The 12,546-nt window shown below is 37.5% G+C and overlaps 1 protein-coding gene across 2 annotated transcripts in view; it reads right to left on the bottom strand.

Annotated features, from left to right (window-relative positions):
* Nucleotides 1-12,546, bottom strand: part of SLIT3 (slit guidance ligand 3) — a 537,089-nt gene that overhangs the window by 262,152 nt on the left and 262,391 nt on the right. The window lies entirely within an intron of this gene.

Consider the following 12,546-nt stretch of genomic DNA (forward strand, 5'->3'; position numbering starts at 1 on the left):
AAGATGAAAGGAAGGCAGAAGAGTCGGAAAGAAAAATGGAATAAATAAGCAAATAGAGGAAATGGAAGGCACAGGGATGGCTGTGAGAAAAGGACAAAGAAAGGTACATGAAACCATGTTGCAGGATATTACATAGTGCATAATTTGGTGTGACTGTGTCCCTATGCCATACAAGCCCAAGACTTTGCCCCATTTTCAGAAAGAAACTCTGGCTTTCTAATGATTATTGAGACTGAATGGCAGTCATCTGTACTCACCACCAGACACTCTTTCTGTAAGTACATTTTGTGTTGCAGCAAGCCTTCTTTCTAGTTTCCACCAAATTGGCTTTATCAAATGAGAGGCCAGAAATCAGAGCCTGTCACAAAAGCGCACATTGACATTGCAGGTCAAGATATGTCACGCAGGGCTTTCTTCTGCTTTCCATCAGGCAGATAGAAAAAAAAAAAGGGGACTATGTCCTTGTCATGAGACTAATTCAATTTATACCAGTCATGCAGTCTACACCAAATTCTCAAAGTAGCCACAATTGTCTATTCAGACTATCACAAACAAAAATGTGCTGCTGGATACAAGTCTCTTTTTCAAGCCAGATTAAAATTCTTTGTGACCTTCACAATTTATTTAACACTGATCCACACCCTGACCCTTCCTTCACCTCCCCTTTCTTTTGCCAGCAACAAAATATTAGTTCTTTAAAGACAGACCTTCAACCCAGACAAATGATCAGGCAACCCGGACAGAGAAGAGTTGAAAATAAAGTGTATTTCAGACCTATAAGAAGGAAGTCCTATGCTGAAGACCAATTTTATGACAGGGAGTCACTTTGGTGTGACAGTGAGGCACAGCAGAGCTACAGCTAATGGTAAAAGCGTGACAAAATGGCTTAGGAAGGCAAAAATTATTGAGATCTGAAAGCAAGAGACACGCAAAGCAGAACAAAAAGGGCTTGAAAAAGTAGAATTGCGTGATCAAATAAAATCATACTAAACCCACCAACACCTCAAGTTGCATTTAGCTGGCATTTTATTGTGCACTATTTCAAATCACGTTTAAAAACAAAATAGGTTTTCAAGTCTTTTTTCCTAATATTTTTGTGGTCTAAAAGGGCTAATTTATATTTTTGCTTTCTGCTTTGTCTTTATGCTCAGCTCTCACTTGCAGTCAGGCAAAACCAGGGGACTGCAGGAAATGAATCCATTTTCTATGACAATCTTCTTGTAAATTGTATTAATTTTATTTTCCATTTAGGCACTTTCATCTAGCTAACAATAGTGCCTCTCTAAATCTCCAGGATCGTGGACTGATTTCATAAATATCTCTAGTGATCTGAAGAAATGACAGCTTGCTTGGCGTTAGTGACGCAACATGGAAGAAAATGCATAAATGTATGCTTTATTTTCCGTAACTGCCTTCTCACAATTATAATCATCCCTTTTTGAGATGGTTGGGAATAATGTTAATCTCTGCTCCCTAACACTGTGCCAAACTTTTGTTGAGCATCTTTCACAACCAAGCAAACACCAACCAGGCTCAGCCCATGCACTTCACAAAATTTGCTCTGAGGGAGCAGAAGGCTGTGACAAGCAACTTGTCTACATAGTTTATCTTAAAGTTTTAGCTTTTCATTCCCTACTTCTTACAACAGACATAATGGGAAGCTCTCACTGACACTATGTAAAATAAATATTATTTATTAATAGTAACTGCAGAAAACCAGATAAAATAGTGTGAGGCCAAAAAAAACCCTAAAAAAACAGACAGAAAGAAAGAATTTGTGGTAGTCAAGAAAAAATAAACATCAAATCTGAAGAAAAATAAATTATTATTATTATTATTATGATTATTATTATGAATACATTTCCTATTTCTTACACATTTCAGGCCACCTATTTCTGTAATGGAAGACAAGTCCAATGCCTGGGTGCATGATTGATCCTAAGGAGGGAATCTGAAAAGTCCCAGCTTTAGAGAAACATACACTTCCAAAAATCCTCACCCTAACAATGTTAGAGAGCTGACCAAAAGCACTTGACCTAAGGACAAACTAAAATGTGCTAGTACATCAGCAGCACCCTCCTTCACAAAGGTTCCTCTGCAGAAAGCTGCAAGCCCAACAATGGAAACACTTCCATTTGCATCCTGATAAAATAGACACGTTGAGCTAAACCAATGTTTTTAGATTAAATTATTCTTTCTGTTATTTTGATAAATACAGGCAAGTTTCACCCAGTTCAATCTGCCACACAGCTTTCAAGCACTGCAAATGGCACAGAGATTCTGCAACCAGCCCCAGCCTCAATAAAGTGCAGTCTCTTTTTGGAAGCACCCCCCTGCCTCCTTCATAGAGGGGTCCTGTCTGAAGGAAACATGCTTGAAAACACCTGGGCAGCAGATCAAGAGGAACCAACTAGGTGAAAAGCACAGCAGGCAATGATACTGGATACGTTCCACCAACAGCTTCCACTGCCAGCAGTGTGTGGTGAACATCCCTAAGGAAACAGCACTCTCATTTCAGAGATGGGGAAACAGAGCCACAGAGATATTAAAGAACTTTGACTTCAAGTTTGCATAGAGCAGAGACACAGGAGCTAAAAAAATGCAGCAGCTGTGGCTCACATGCCCTCACAGCACAGCAGACCACACATTAGTCTAACCCAGACTCAAACAAGAGTTGGCACAAGTCAGTAGGTTTTTTTAGTTTTTATTTTAATTTAACTAAAATGCTTTGGACACAGATTAACTCCGTCTGCAAGTCCAATATTGTTTTCCTGATCTTCAAATGTGAGTTGCAAGAGCCTTACTGATAAAAGGACTGGAAAGCAAAAAAACCCCACCCAAAACTGCTGACATTTTCTAAGTGCCTCTGCAGTCTTCGCTATAATGCTGGGTTTAGCTTCCTGCTTTAAGGCTGATTATTGCACCCTAAGTGAAATTTCAACTATCTAACATAGCAATAAAATACATTAAGACTCTTCTTTTTAATTTTGCCAGTGACAGAACATAAATCAGTTAATTGGAACATAGACCCTGTCAACATCCATAAAATAAGAGTCTTCATTTGAAGTACAGATCTAAAACATTGAAATAGCTACTTTAATACAACTTGCAAAGTTACAGTAGTACTGAAAATAAGATGTATTATATGAAAAACAAAAAATCAACACCGAGAGCATTATGCTTAGGTTGCCTCCTTTTTCAAAAACAATACAAAAAAACCCCTTTCAGCATGTTTTTTGGCATGCAGATTCTAAAATTTAAAAAGACTATTTTTAAACAAAGAACTGCCTGAAAAGCAGCTTGATTAAGAAGTATTATTGTGGTTGAATACTACTCTCTTATTATTTCTCCTGCTCACATGGGCTAAAAGAGAGAGCACCATTCACTGTTTTCCAGTAAAGAACTAGAGTTGCCTTTAATGTGTGAAAAGTTTCATGTCAAGACTTAAAGAACTAGTCATGAAGAGCAAATGCTTCACAGCCAAACATGTATCTTTCCCAGTATGTTATTGTATGTTGATCCCATAATAAAGCTGTAAACTCACAGAGTTAACCATTAACACATGGAACCAATGTTCAGCTAAAACGAAGGAAAAATCCAGAACAACTAGCCTGATTCCTTCAAGTACCTTCTAGCACCTTCTAGCTTATCCACAGTTCAGCTGCTGCTTGGAATAAGAAAGGAGAGCTCACACACAACTCTTTCTGTAGCAGCTGATACAAAACCATAAGACAACCACTGTATATGGGGCTTGAGAGTGCAAAATAACCAATTGTTTCCCACATCTCCTCCTGACACAATAGTACGGGAAAGTTTATGTTGTTTGCTTGCTTTGCAAAAGAAAACTAACGGAAAGGTATGAATGGTGATTTTAAGAAAGTGTCAGCTGCCACCGATGCTAAGAAGTAAGTACTTTGCCCACAAGCTTCACTCCAGCTACAGAATGTGCAGCTGAGAAAAATGAGAATTAGTTAATCCATGTCGGTAGCTTGTTTACATTCTTCTACCAAATAGGATTTCTGGGTTAAAAACACTTCAGCCTTATGCATTTACCAAAATAAAATAAAATAAAAAGTTCTTGAGGTTTTGTGCACTATTAAAGTTCAGTGACTATTCTTTGACCCAACATTTCTTTACAATTGAACTAAAACCAGACTGAACTACTCTGCAAAAGGTCACATACTTAACACAATCTGGTCACTGCAATTTGTCTCATTAGAATTAGTTTTAATCTGTACAGCATGTCACACATAAACTCTATCCTACGATGTTTTACTGAATTAAATAACACAATTAAGGAGTTAAAGAGTAACAGATGGGGGAAAATTAGAAAGTATAACCCAAAGAGAATAGGTATCTCTAAGTAACACATAATAAAAGATAAGCAAGTCAGTGAAGTGGGGAATGATACAATTCATCTTTTTCATAGAGCAAGAGCTGGAGAGAAGGTAACTTCTGCAGCCGGTGAAGAGAGAGGGCAAAGGGACCATGCTTTCTAAGGGAAGAGTTTGCAAGACAAAATGGGTAATGTGCAAAGAGGTAGAAAGACCAAGGAAATCCATAGGGACAAAAAGAAGTTTACTCAATTATGCCTGTAACAATTCTAGCACAGAATATTAATATTCGCAGTGTCTTTTTAACTAAAGGCTTGACATTCCCGAGGAAACTTTGCTGTCTCCCAGAGTTCCTGTTACAATCCACAACAACTTGCAATGCCTCAAATGCTGCTTAACCTCAAGCATGACATAACCAGGATTATAAAACCAGCAGCAAAACGGCTGCAGCACAGATTCCCTTCCAATTGCTACAATTTCTCCTTGCCCATCAATACAATGACCCTTCAAAGAAGTGAGAGATATTACAGTTAAGCTGTCACATCCTCCTGTGCAGCTCCAGCCACTTATACTTAGGAAGCAGTGCAGAAGGATGCAGATCTGACTCCTTTGCAATAAGCGTGCACTTGCAAAGGCTGTTGTGCCTTAAAATTGTGTTAAGAAGACTCAGCCAACAGAGTAATCACCATGCTTGAGGTATGCAAGAAATGGATCTGAATTACTTGTGTGGTAAATGTATCTGGAGGCAGAGGTGCCAGTACACACAAGCTCAAAGATGCAGACATTGAAATCAGACCAAAACAGACTCTGTAAATATATGCAACCACTTTTTAAAAAATGTCTTTGTATCACATTAAGCTAGCATTTCATTTGCAGCAAAGAACAGAAGAGTTTCTCCTGCTCTGCCAAAATTGTGTGGCAGTTTTTTAATGGTTAAAATTAATATTTAACATTTTCAACAGCTAAATACTGTTCTTATCTAGGAGCTATTGTCCCAGTATTTCCAAAACTGTTCAATATTACAGTTTTTCCTGTTCTATAGATGGATTAACAAGTAACTGAGTTAGCTGTCAAGGAAAAATTGGTAACTTTGAGCCTTGCAAATATGCAAGAAACATTCAAGATATTTATCATCTTCCAGGTGGGAAAAGCATTGACCAAATCAGCTTACTACAACAGTAATAAGAACAAGCTGTGGCAAGCCTGACACACACTTCAGCACCTCTATACTCAGGAGGGGTCTTACGAACTCAGTGAAGCAATGGCTTCTGCCTTTCTGTATGTTCAGTGTAAAAGATGGTATTTACCATAAAGTAGTAGCTACAGCTCTCTGTCTAAAAGGAAAAATGGTTAAGTCTTGTTGCCGATGGGCTACAAGGCAAGAGTTTAAGAACAATAGTATTGTATAGCATTACCCTGTGGAAACTTGGCATTGCTGCTGATTTTCTAAAAGGAAAAAAAATGTCTTCCTGCTACTACTGCAATAAAAGAGTAGATGTTGACAGCATCCAAGTTCTGCAAAATAAGAGCAGGTTCTACAGATGTTTTGTACCTTGAACAATGCAAGGTGACTGTGTTTTTGCTAAATATAATACAGCTGGCTATCAATTCATGCTCTGGGAGCTGTTGAGAAACTCTTTCTAGTTTGGGTTTTTTTGTTTGTTTTAAGGGAGGGAATTTAGCTCAAAAATTCCAATTAAACCAGTCCTCGCTGCTTTCACACAGTCATGCACTACTGCACAAGTACTACTGCTAAGCTCCCAAAAGATAAACACCACGATTTCTTTGTTGATCTGGTTTTACTGTGAGGTGATAGATGCTAACTCCATACTTCTGTACTTCAACATCCACTCAAAGCTTCACGTAGTCTAATTAACCCATCACATACACATACCTTCATTCTGAAGAACAGGACACTGAGGAGAGGCTGAGCTTAAAGACTGGGGAAGGGTGTTCACTAAGCAATCAAGGAGGAAAAAAGATCTCAGCAGTAGATAATTATTTTAGCATCATCTTCCACCTTCTCCAAGGCCAAATTAAAAATCAGCTGTTAATAAAGACCGTTCAAGGGATCCGACCTGCATGGACTTCTACAGACTCATGACTTCTGTCCTGACACAACTATCGGGATCACTCTGCACATGGCGAAGTCTTTCCAAATGTTTAAAAGAACAGAGGATACACATTTGTGCATGCTTCATAAGAGATTTTAAGAAATTTCTTAGTCACTTCAAACAAACAAAAAAAATCCTACTCTGTTTCACTAAATTAGACACAGCACTACAACATTTGGCAGTCAATGCACACAAAACAAAAAGAGAAAAAAAATCCGTCAGAATATCTCTTACAAGATTAGTAAATATTTTTTCTATTATTTTAAATGAACTGTAAAAATAATCTATGTGTCAATGCCCAATTAAAGGCAACATTTGTCTTTATGACTTCTACAATTCTTGCTCCCTCCTCCTGCCATTTCCAAAGTGCTGAGCAAATAGTGATCAGACAGCATTTTATTTTAAAACCACCCATCTTGAGACAGATCAGAGTTTTCATTTCAGAAAGCAGCATCTGTTTTGTCTTTTGGAACATACACACAAAAATTAAATTTTACCTGACTGTCTTTATACTCAACTTTGGATATGTCCAGAAGCAGGAATTGGAAAGTAACTGACAATGGCAACACTTGAAGAAAGGCACCCCTCTAGAAATAAGATAAAGCTTCTGACTAACAGATGACAATAAGGCTTCTTTATTAGTAGTATTTAATGTAGGATTTTAGTGCTTTACAAAATGGTATCAATATAATTAATCCTTCCTTTTTATCAAGAGACAATGAGCCACAATGAGAGGCAGTATATGACTAGAGCGAGGTACTCTAGCAGGGTGTGGGAAGAGACCAAAAAAAAGCCCCTTGAAAGTCATATACGTTAGGTATTCCACTTTATGCAATTTATACACCAAGTCTTACCACATGTGGTGAGATTGGCCTGCCAACAGAGAAACAGCATGCACAATTCTGACAATGTATTTAAGAGAGATTCATTTTGATAGAAAAATCTTTTACTGTGGAATTATCCAGTACTACTATACATTTGCAACGGGATCAGTGACAAAACAAAATGATCCCAATGTGATGCTGTTCCTACGCAATACCAAAGCCTACCAATGCATTTCTATTATGCTGTTCTCCAACCTAGTGAGATTACAACACTGAGGCACTAAAGTGTTTTAGTAGGAACAAAATAAACCTCAAAGAGGAAAGATCAAAGCACTAACAGCAGTAACAAGAAATTATTCTCACCTTGATTTTCTGTTTTTGTAAATATTTGCTTGCCGTTAAAATAATGTGAATTCAAAAAGCCCTCTTGCTGCTTATTAAGGTTAATACTTTCTGAAGTGGAAATTCAGCTATATGGAGGCTCCTTTATTTTAAGCAAATTTTAAAAACCCCAAGTTTAATGCTGTTGACCTGTTTTCCATTTTATACTTTTTCTCTGTTGAGCTGTATTGGAAAGAAATACTGTGCATTTGCAAATTCCAAAAATCAGTAGGCAATATTACCCTCCTCTGATCAACACAGACCAAAAATGAGTCCCTGTTTAAGCCCAGCCTGATCACTAAGCAAAAAGATATTTGCAGTTTATTGGTTATAGTTTTTAAAAATATGGTGAGTTTTTAGTTTAGGAGATAAACGTGAAATCATAAAGTATGAAACATGAGGTAATAAATCAGCACCATCAGTGCTAACTGATCAACATCTGGAGGAAGACTTGCTCTTTAATGATCTTTCTTGACCTAATTCTACCTTTGTTAATGATGAGGATATTTATAGTAAAGAATTTTTTGCACTTTACTGATATATTTGGAAAAATACCTCCCTGACCAGTTATATTCTGTTACACCTAACTGTGACATAGTAGAATGAAAACGATGGTCATAATAGTATTTATTTAATTCAGGCTGTGGTCCTGTACTTTAGCTATGAAAATAGACTATTTTCGTAGGAATAAGTAGCAATTGAATGTGTAAAGATCTAGGCTTTATTTTTTATGACGTTCTCCTGAAAGAGGCCAATTATTTAATTTGTTTGCATGATCACCATAGGCATTTCTGTGGCTATATAAAAGTAATAAAAATTATACATAATCCATGGATAGTAAAAACAACTACAGTGACATCCCATTTATTCTAGTGAGGTAGAAATGAATTGCAAATTATTTGAATGCACTGCAGTGAGAAAAACAACATTCTGTTTATAGCTAAGCCCTGGTTATCAAGAGACTATTATTCTGTGGTAAAGTGTACCAGTGTAAGAGGGGCACACTATTGCTTTAGCTGTAATAGAAGTTTTAAAAATAAATTATAACACTGGACCAGTAATATCTTTTGCAGTGATATTCAGCACTCTGTACTCCATTAACAGGTACTGAAGCCCTAGAAAAAGGACAAAAGAGTTTTATGCATCTTGTCCCTTCCTTCTTTCATAATATTTTAGCTTCTATTTTTTTTCCACAATTTCACCTTTATATATCTTTCCTGCTATGAATCATTTAGTCCCTGAAAGCCCCTGTGAAACACTGCAGATGTAAGAAGATACACTTCAGACTGGTTTGTAGCCTTAATTCATTTTTCTATGTGGATATGACATCTAGATTTATTAGACCAAGATGTAATACCACAAAGTGGTTAACTCCATTGGGGATATTCATGCAAGATGCAACTGTTTAAGTAATACTAGCTTCTCCTTCTTACAGTAGGCTCCACAAACCCACAAACTATTCAATTATTTCAGAGCAGGTCCACACTGACCATTACAGCTGAATGATACCTACAAACCTCATTCTGCTACCTTATCCACACAGACAATAAAAGATTCACTTCAGCATAACCAAATAATTTCTTTTTTTCAATGACTTTCCAGGTAGGCAAAGCACCTTCAAGCATCCCACTCCATGCGCAGAAAATTTATAATTTAATATTGCTACACTTTAGAAAAAAAAGGCATTGAAATAGAATATAGGTGTTTCAAATACAGAAAATAAAAATATACTAGTAGAACAAAAGTACTAACTTAACTTAATATAGATCTAAACCTAAATTACCTTTCAGCTAACATGCACACAAAAGGATAAATTCTTCCAAAAAATAAGTTAAACTTGCAATCATGTCACTCAGCCTATTGAGTACTTTGTTATTTTAATGCTTTGGTATATCACCTACCAATGAGCTAAAACTTTATTTTTTTATTCATTTTTTATCCCCAAACATCCAAAATACTCATAGAAAGATGTGGACATGTGTGAATCATTTACAGTAACTCTCAAAGATTCTTGTGGCACATTTTGAGCTTTATTCCTGAAGACGACAAGGAAACAAAGGCACTACTCTGATTCATCAGCAAATGCCTTGCTTCAGCGATCTGCACAAGGATTTATTTGCATAAAGCCACTTCCAAAAATGAACTCGGCTTTCCTCCGACTCACTGTCAAGCATGTTGCTGAATTTCAGATTGACAATGTCAGCTCAGAAAATTAAATTAAATGTAAAAAAGCTGACTGGGAAGAGGGAGGAGGGCCTCCTGCACAACAGATTCCAAAGGGAAAAAACAAGAAGTCTACACATTGCTACTTCATTGTTGAAGCACTCTCAAGTCAAAGAATATCAAATTCCAGAGTGATTTGATTTCATCACTGCTGGGAATGATGATGACTTTCTCCAAAGTCCACTACAGCTATGCGGGTCTCCAGGAGAAACTATGCCTGACAATAACACTTGACTTTCAATAACCCCAAAAGTTTCTTCAATTTATGACACCTCTGTTCAACTACTTTAGCAAGCTTCTGAAAAAAACCCCAACAATTAGCTAAGGGGGTGTTATGTATCATGTATCATATGACACAAATGGTTCTATCTTATCAAAAAAACAAATTGAAATTCATTATAAAACTTGGAAAGTTTACATTCTGACATTATTTACTCATATCATTACTCCCAAATGTACATACAGAAAACCAACAGTCAAGAGGCAGAAACTAAGAGTCAGTCAAAAAACCCACCACAATTTCTGCATTGCAATTCCATACACAAAAGTTTTTGTTTGGTTCCAGAAAGTAATTCATGGTGGAATCCGTTTTTTTCCCAGCTCAGATGCAATCACTCTCCCTTTGTTTGAACAGATAATTTCTGGAAAGACAGCTCTAAATACTGGGGAACTATGTCTAACCAAGAAAGTGGTTTTCTAACTAAAGCTATCCCACCCTGTTAAACTTATATGATTATGATATAGATTGTATACAACTATAACACATATGGTTCCAATGCTGTTTCTAGCTTGCACTCTTTGTTCAGTCTTTCTAAATCACAGAACATAAGAATGATATAAAAGAAGAAAGACAAAACAAATACTAAGTGGTAGGGGTGGGATGCGTTACCAACACTTTACCAAAGACAATAGTATAGCAGTATAGTTTTACGTCCCTTAAATATTTTGAATTTTCACATGTAACATACGTGCTTTGATTATTAATATTACACAAAACTCAAAGTATATTTCTCCATATATGAAGCATATTTGGAAGTATTAAACACATCAAATGTATAGGTCTTCTTCAGAAGGTTCTATATTAATACAAGAAGAGAAACAAACCCAAGAATTTTCAGTAAATGCTGAAATGCTGATATTAGCTACTGGAAGACAAAATTCACTGTAAGACAGGGGAGACTATTCCTTCAGCTTTTCCACTGTGCCTGGTAATTAGAAATATTTTAACCAGGTCAAAATCACACATCACAGGAAAATATCAGTGCCATTTTCCTGCAGTAGCCCAGAACTACTAGTACTGATTATTTTAATAAGTTCTATACATTAATCTATATACTACCTCCCTGTGGGTTTACAGGACGGTTTTGTTCAGTTCGACAGCATCTCTCACAGAGAAGTCAGCAAAGAACAGTCTCATTGAAATCTTCCTTTCAGATACCAGCCCCGGGTTATGGTCATGAGGCATTCAGTAATCACTGCGTGCTCAGCAATGACTGCGGTCAGCCCAGCACACTGGAGTTTTTAAAAATGAGAAGGCCCAAATGAGCATGCTCTAGTTCCCTCAGTTTTAACTTATTGCCTTTAAACCAACCTGGAGAAGCGCGTGAGGGGAGAAGGAAGGAGCCCAGTGCCGGCCAGCGAAGCCTGTGAGCAGGAACGCTCTGCTCTCCATCTTCATTGAGGGCTCTGGCGCACAACCGCTCACCTCTGGACCAGAGGTTGTCAGTGGTTTTAGCAATGTCATGGTGCCCCTGACTGAATAGATGGTAGCATATTTACGCAGAACGAGTTCTAAGCTGACTGAATAATCTATTAATATTGAATTAAGATTTTCTTTACCTTGCACGCATCTCCTTTGGTTATCAAAGTCAGGCATTCTTTTAAAGCTGCAGTATTATTTACAGAAACATTTTTCACTTTATAGTACTGAGGTCTCAAAATGTAGATAAAAGGTAGGATGAAGTGGTATCAGTGCATCGCAACAGTACCTGAGGGAAGTTGCTTCCTTCAAAGGCCATCTGCATGTTATAGAAATAACATCAATGCCACAAGGACAGCAGAGTTTTCTTATTAGAGCAAAATAACGATGTGAATCTGTGCCTGAGACTTAGGATTACATTTCTAACAGGGATAGGTTTCCATAGCGGTCAGAGGTCCCCCACTCATGTAGAAATATCTCTCCCAGCTCCGGGTGAGAGGGTTTCAGCAGAGCCATGGCAGCACGGCCCCTGCGTGCTCCACCACCTGCCCCTGTGCCTGTGGGGGCGGCTGCAGGCCACACTGCTGGAAAAGGCTGAAGAACAGTTGTCCTTTTGGCTGGAATATACAATACACTACAACTAGACATGCTCACAAGTGGCCAACTGTTTTTAAAGGTAATTTTTAAAATGTCTTTAGGGTATTTTCTTCCAAAACAAAATAGATGACCTATGACCCTTCGCGATCACTGATAAACCCTTACTTGGCAAGTTTCTCACGCACGCTCCTTCTCTGGCAAGGCTGGAGTAGTTCAGGCAACTGGGAAAATACCTACTTGACTGTGTCCAGTCCTAATCCAAAAGAAAGGCTTTCCAATGTGTTTGTAGGAATGAAGTCAGAGAAGCCAAACAGATCCCCATTTGTTTGCTTGCTTGTTTTTCTCTAACTCAATAAGCAAATCCTGCACAGGAT

This window comes from Buteo buteo, chromosome 24, assembly GCF_964188355.1.
Source record: "Buteo buteo chromosome 24, bButBut1.hap1.1, whole genome shotgun sequence".
Lineage (NCBI taxonomy): Eukaryota > Metazoa > Chordata > Aves > Accipitriformes > Accipitridae > Buteo > Buteo buteo.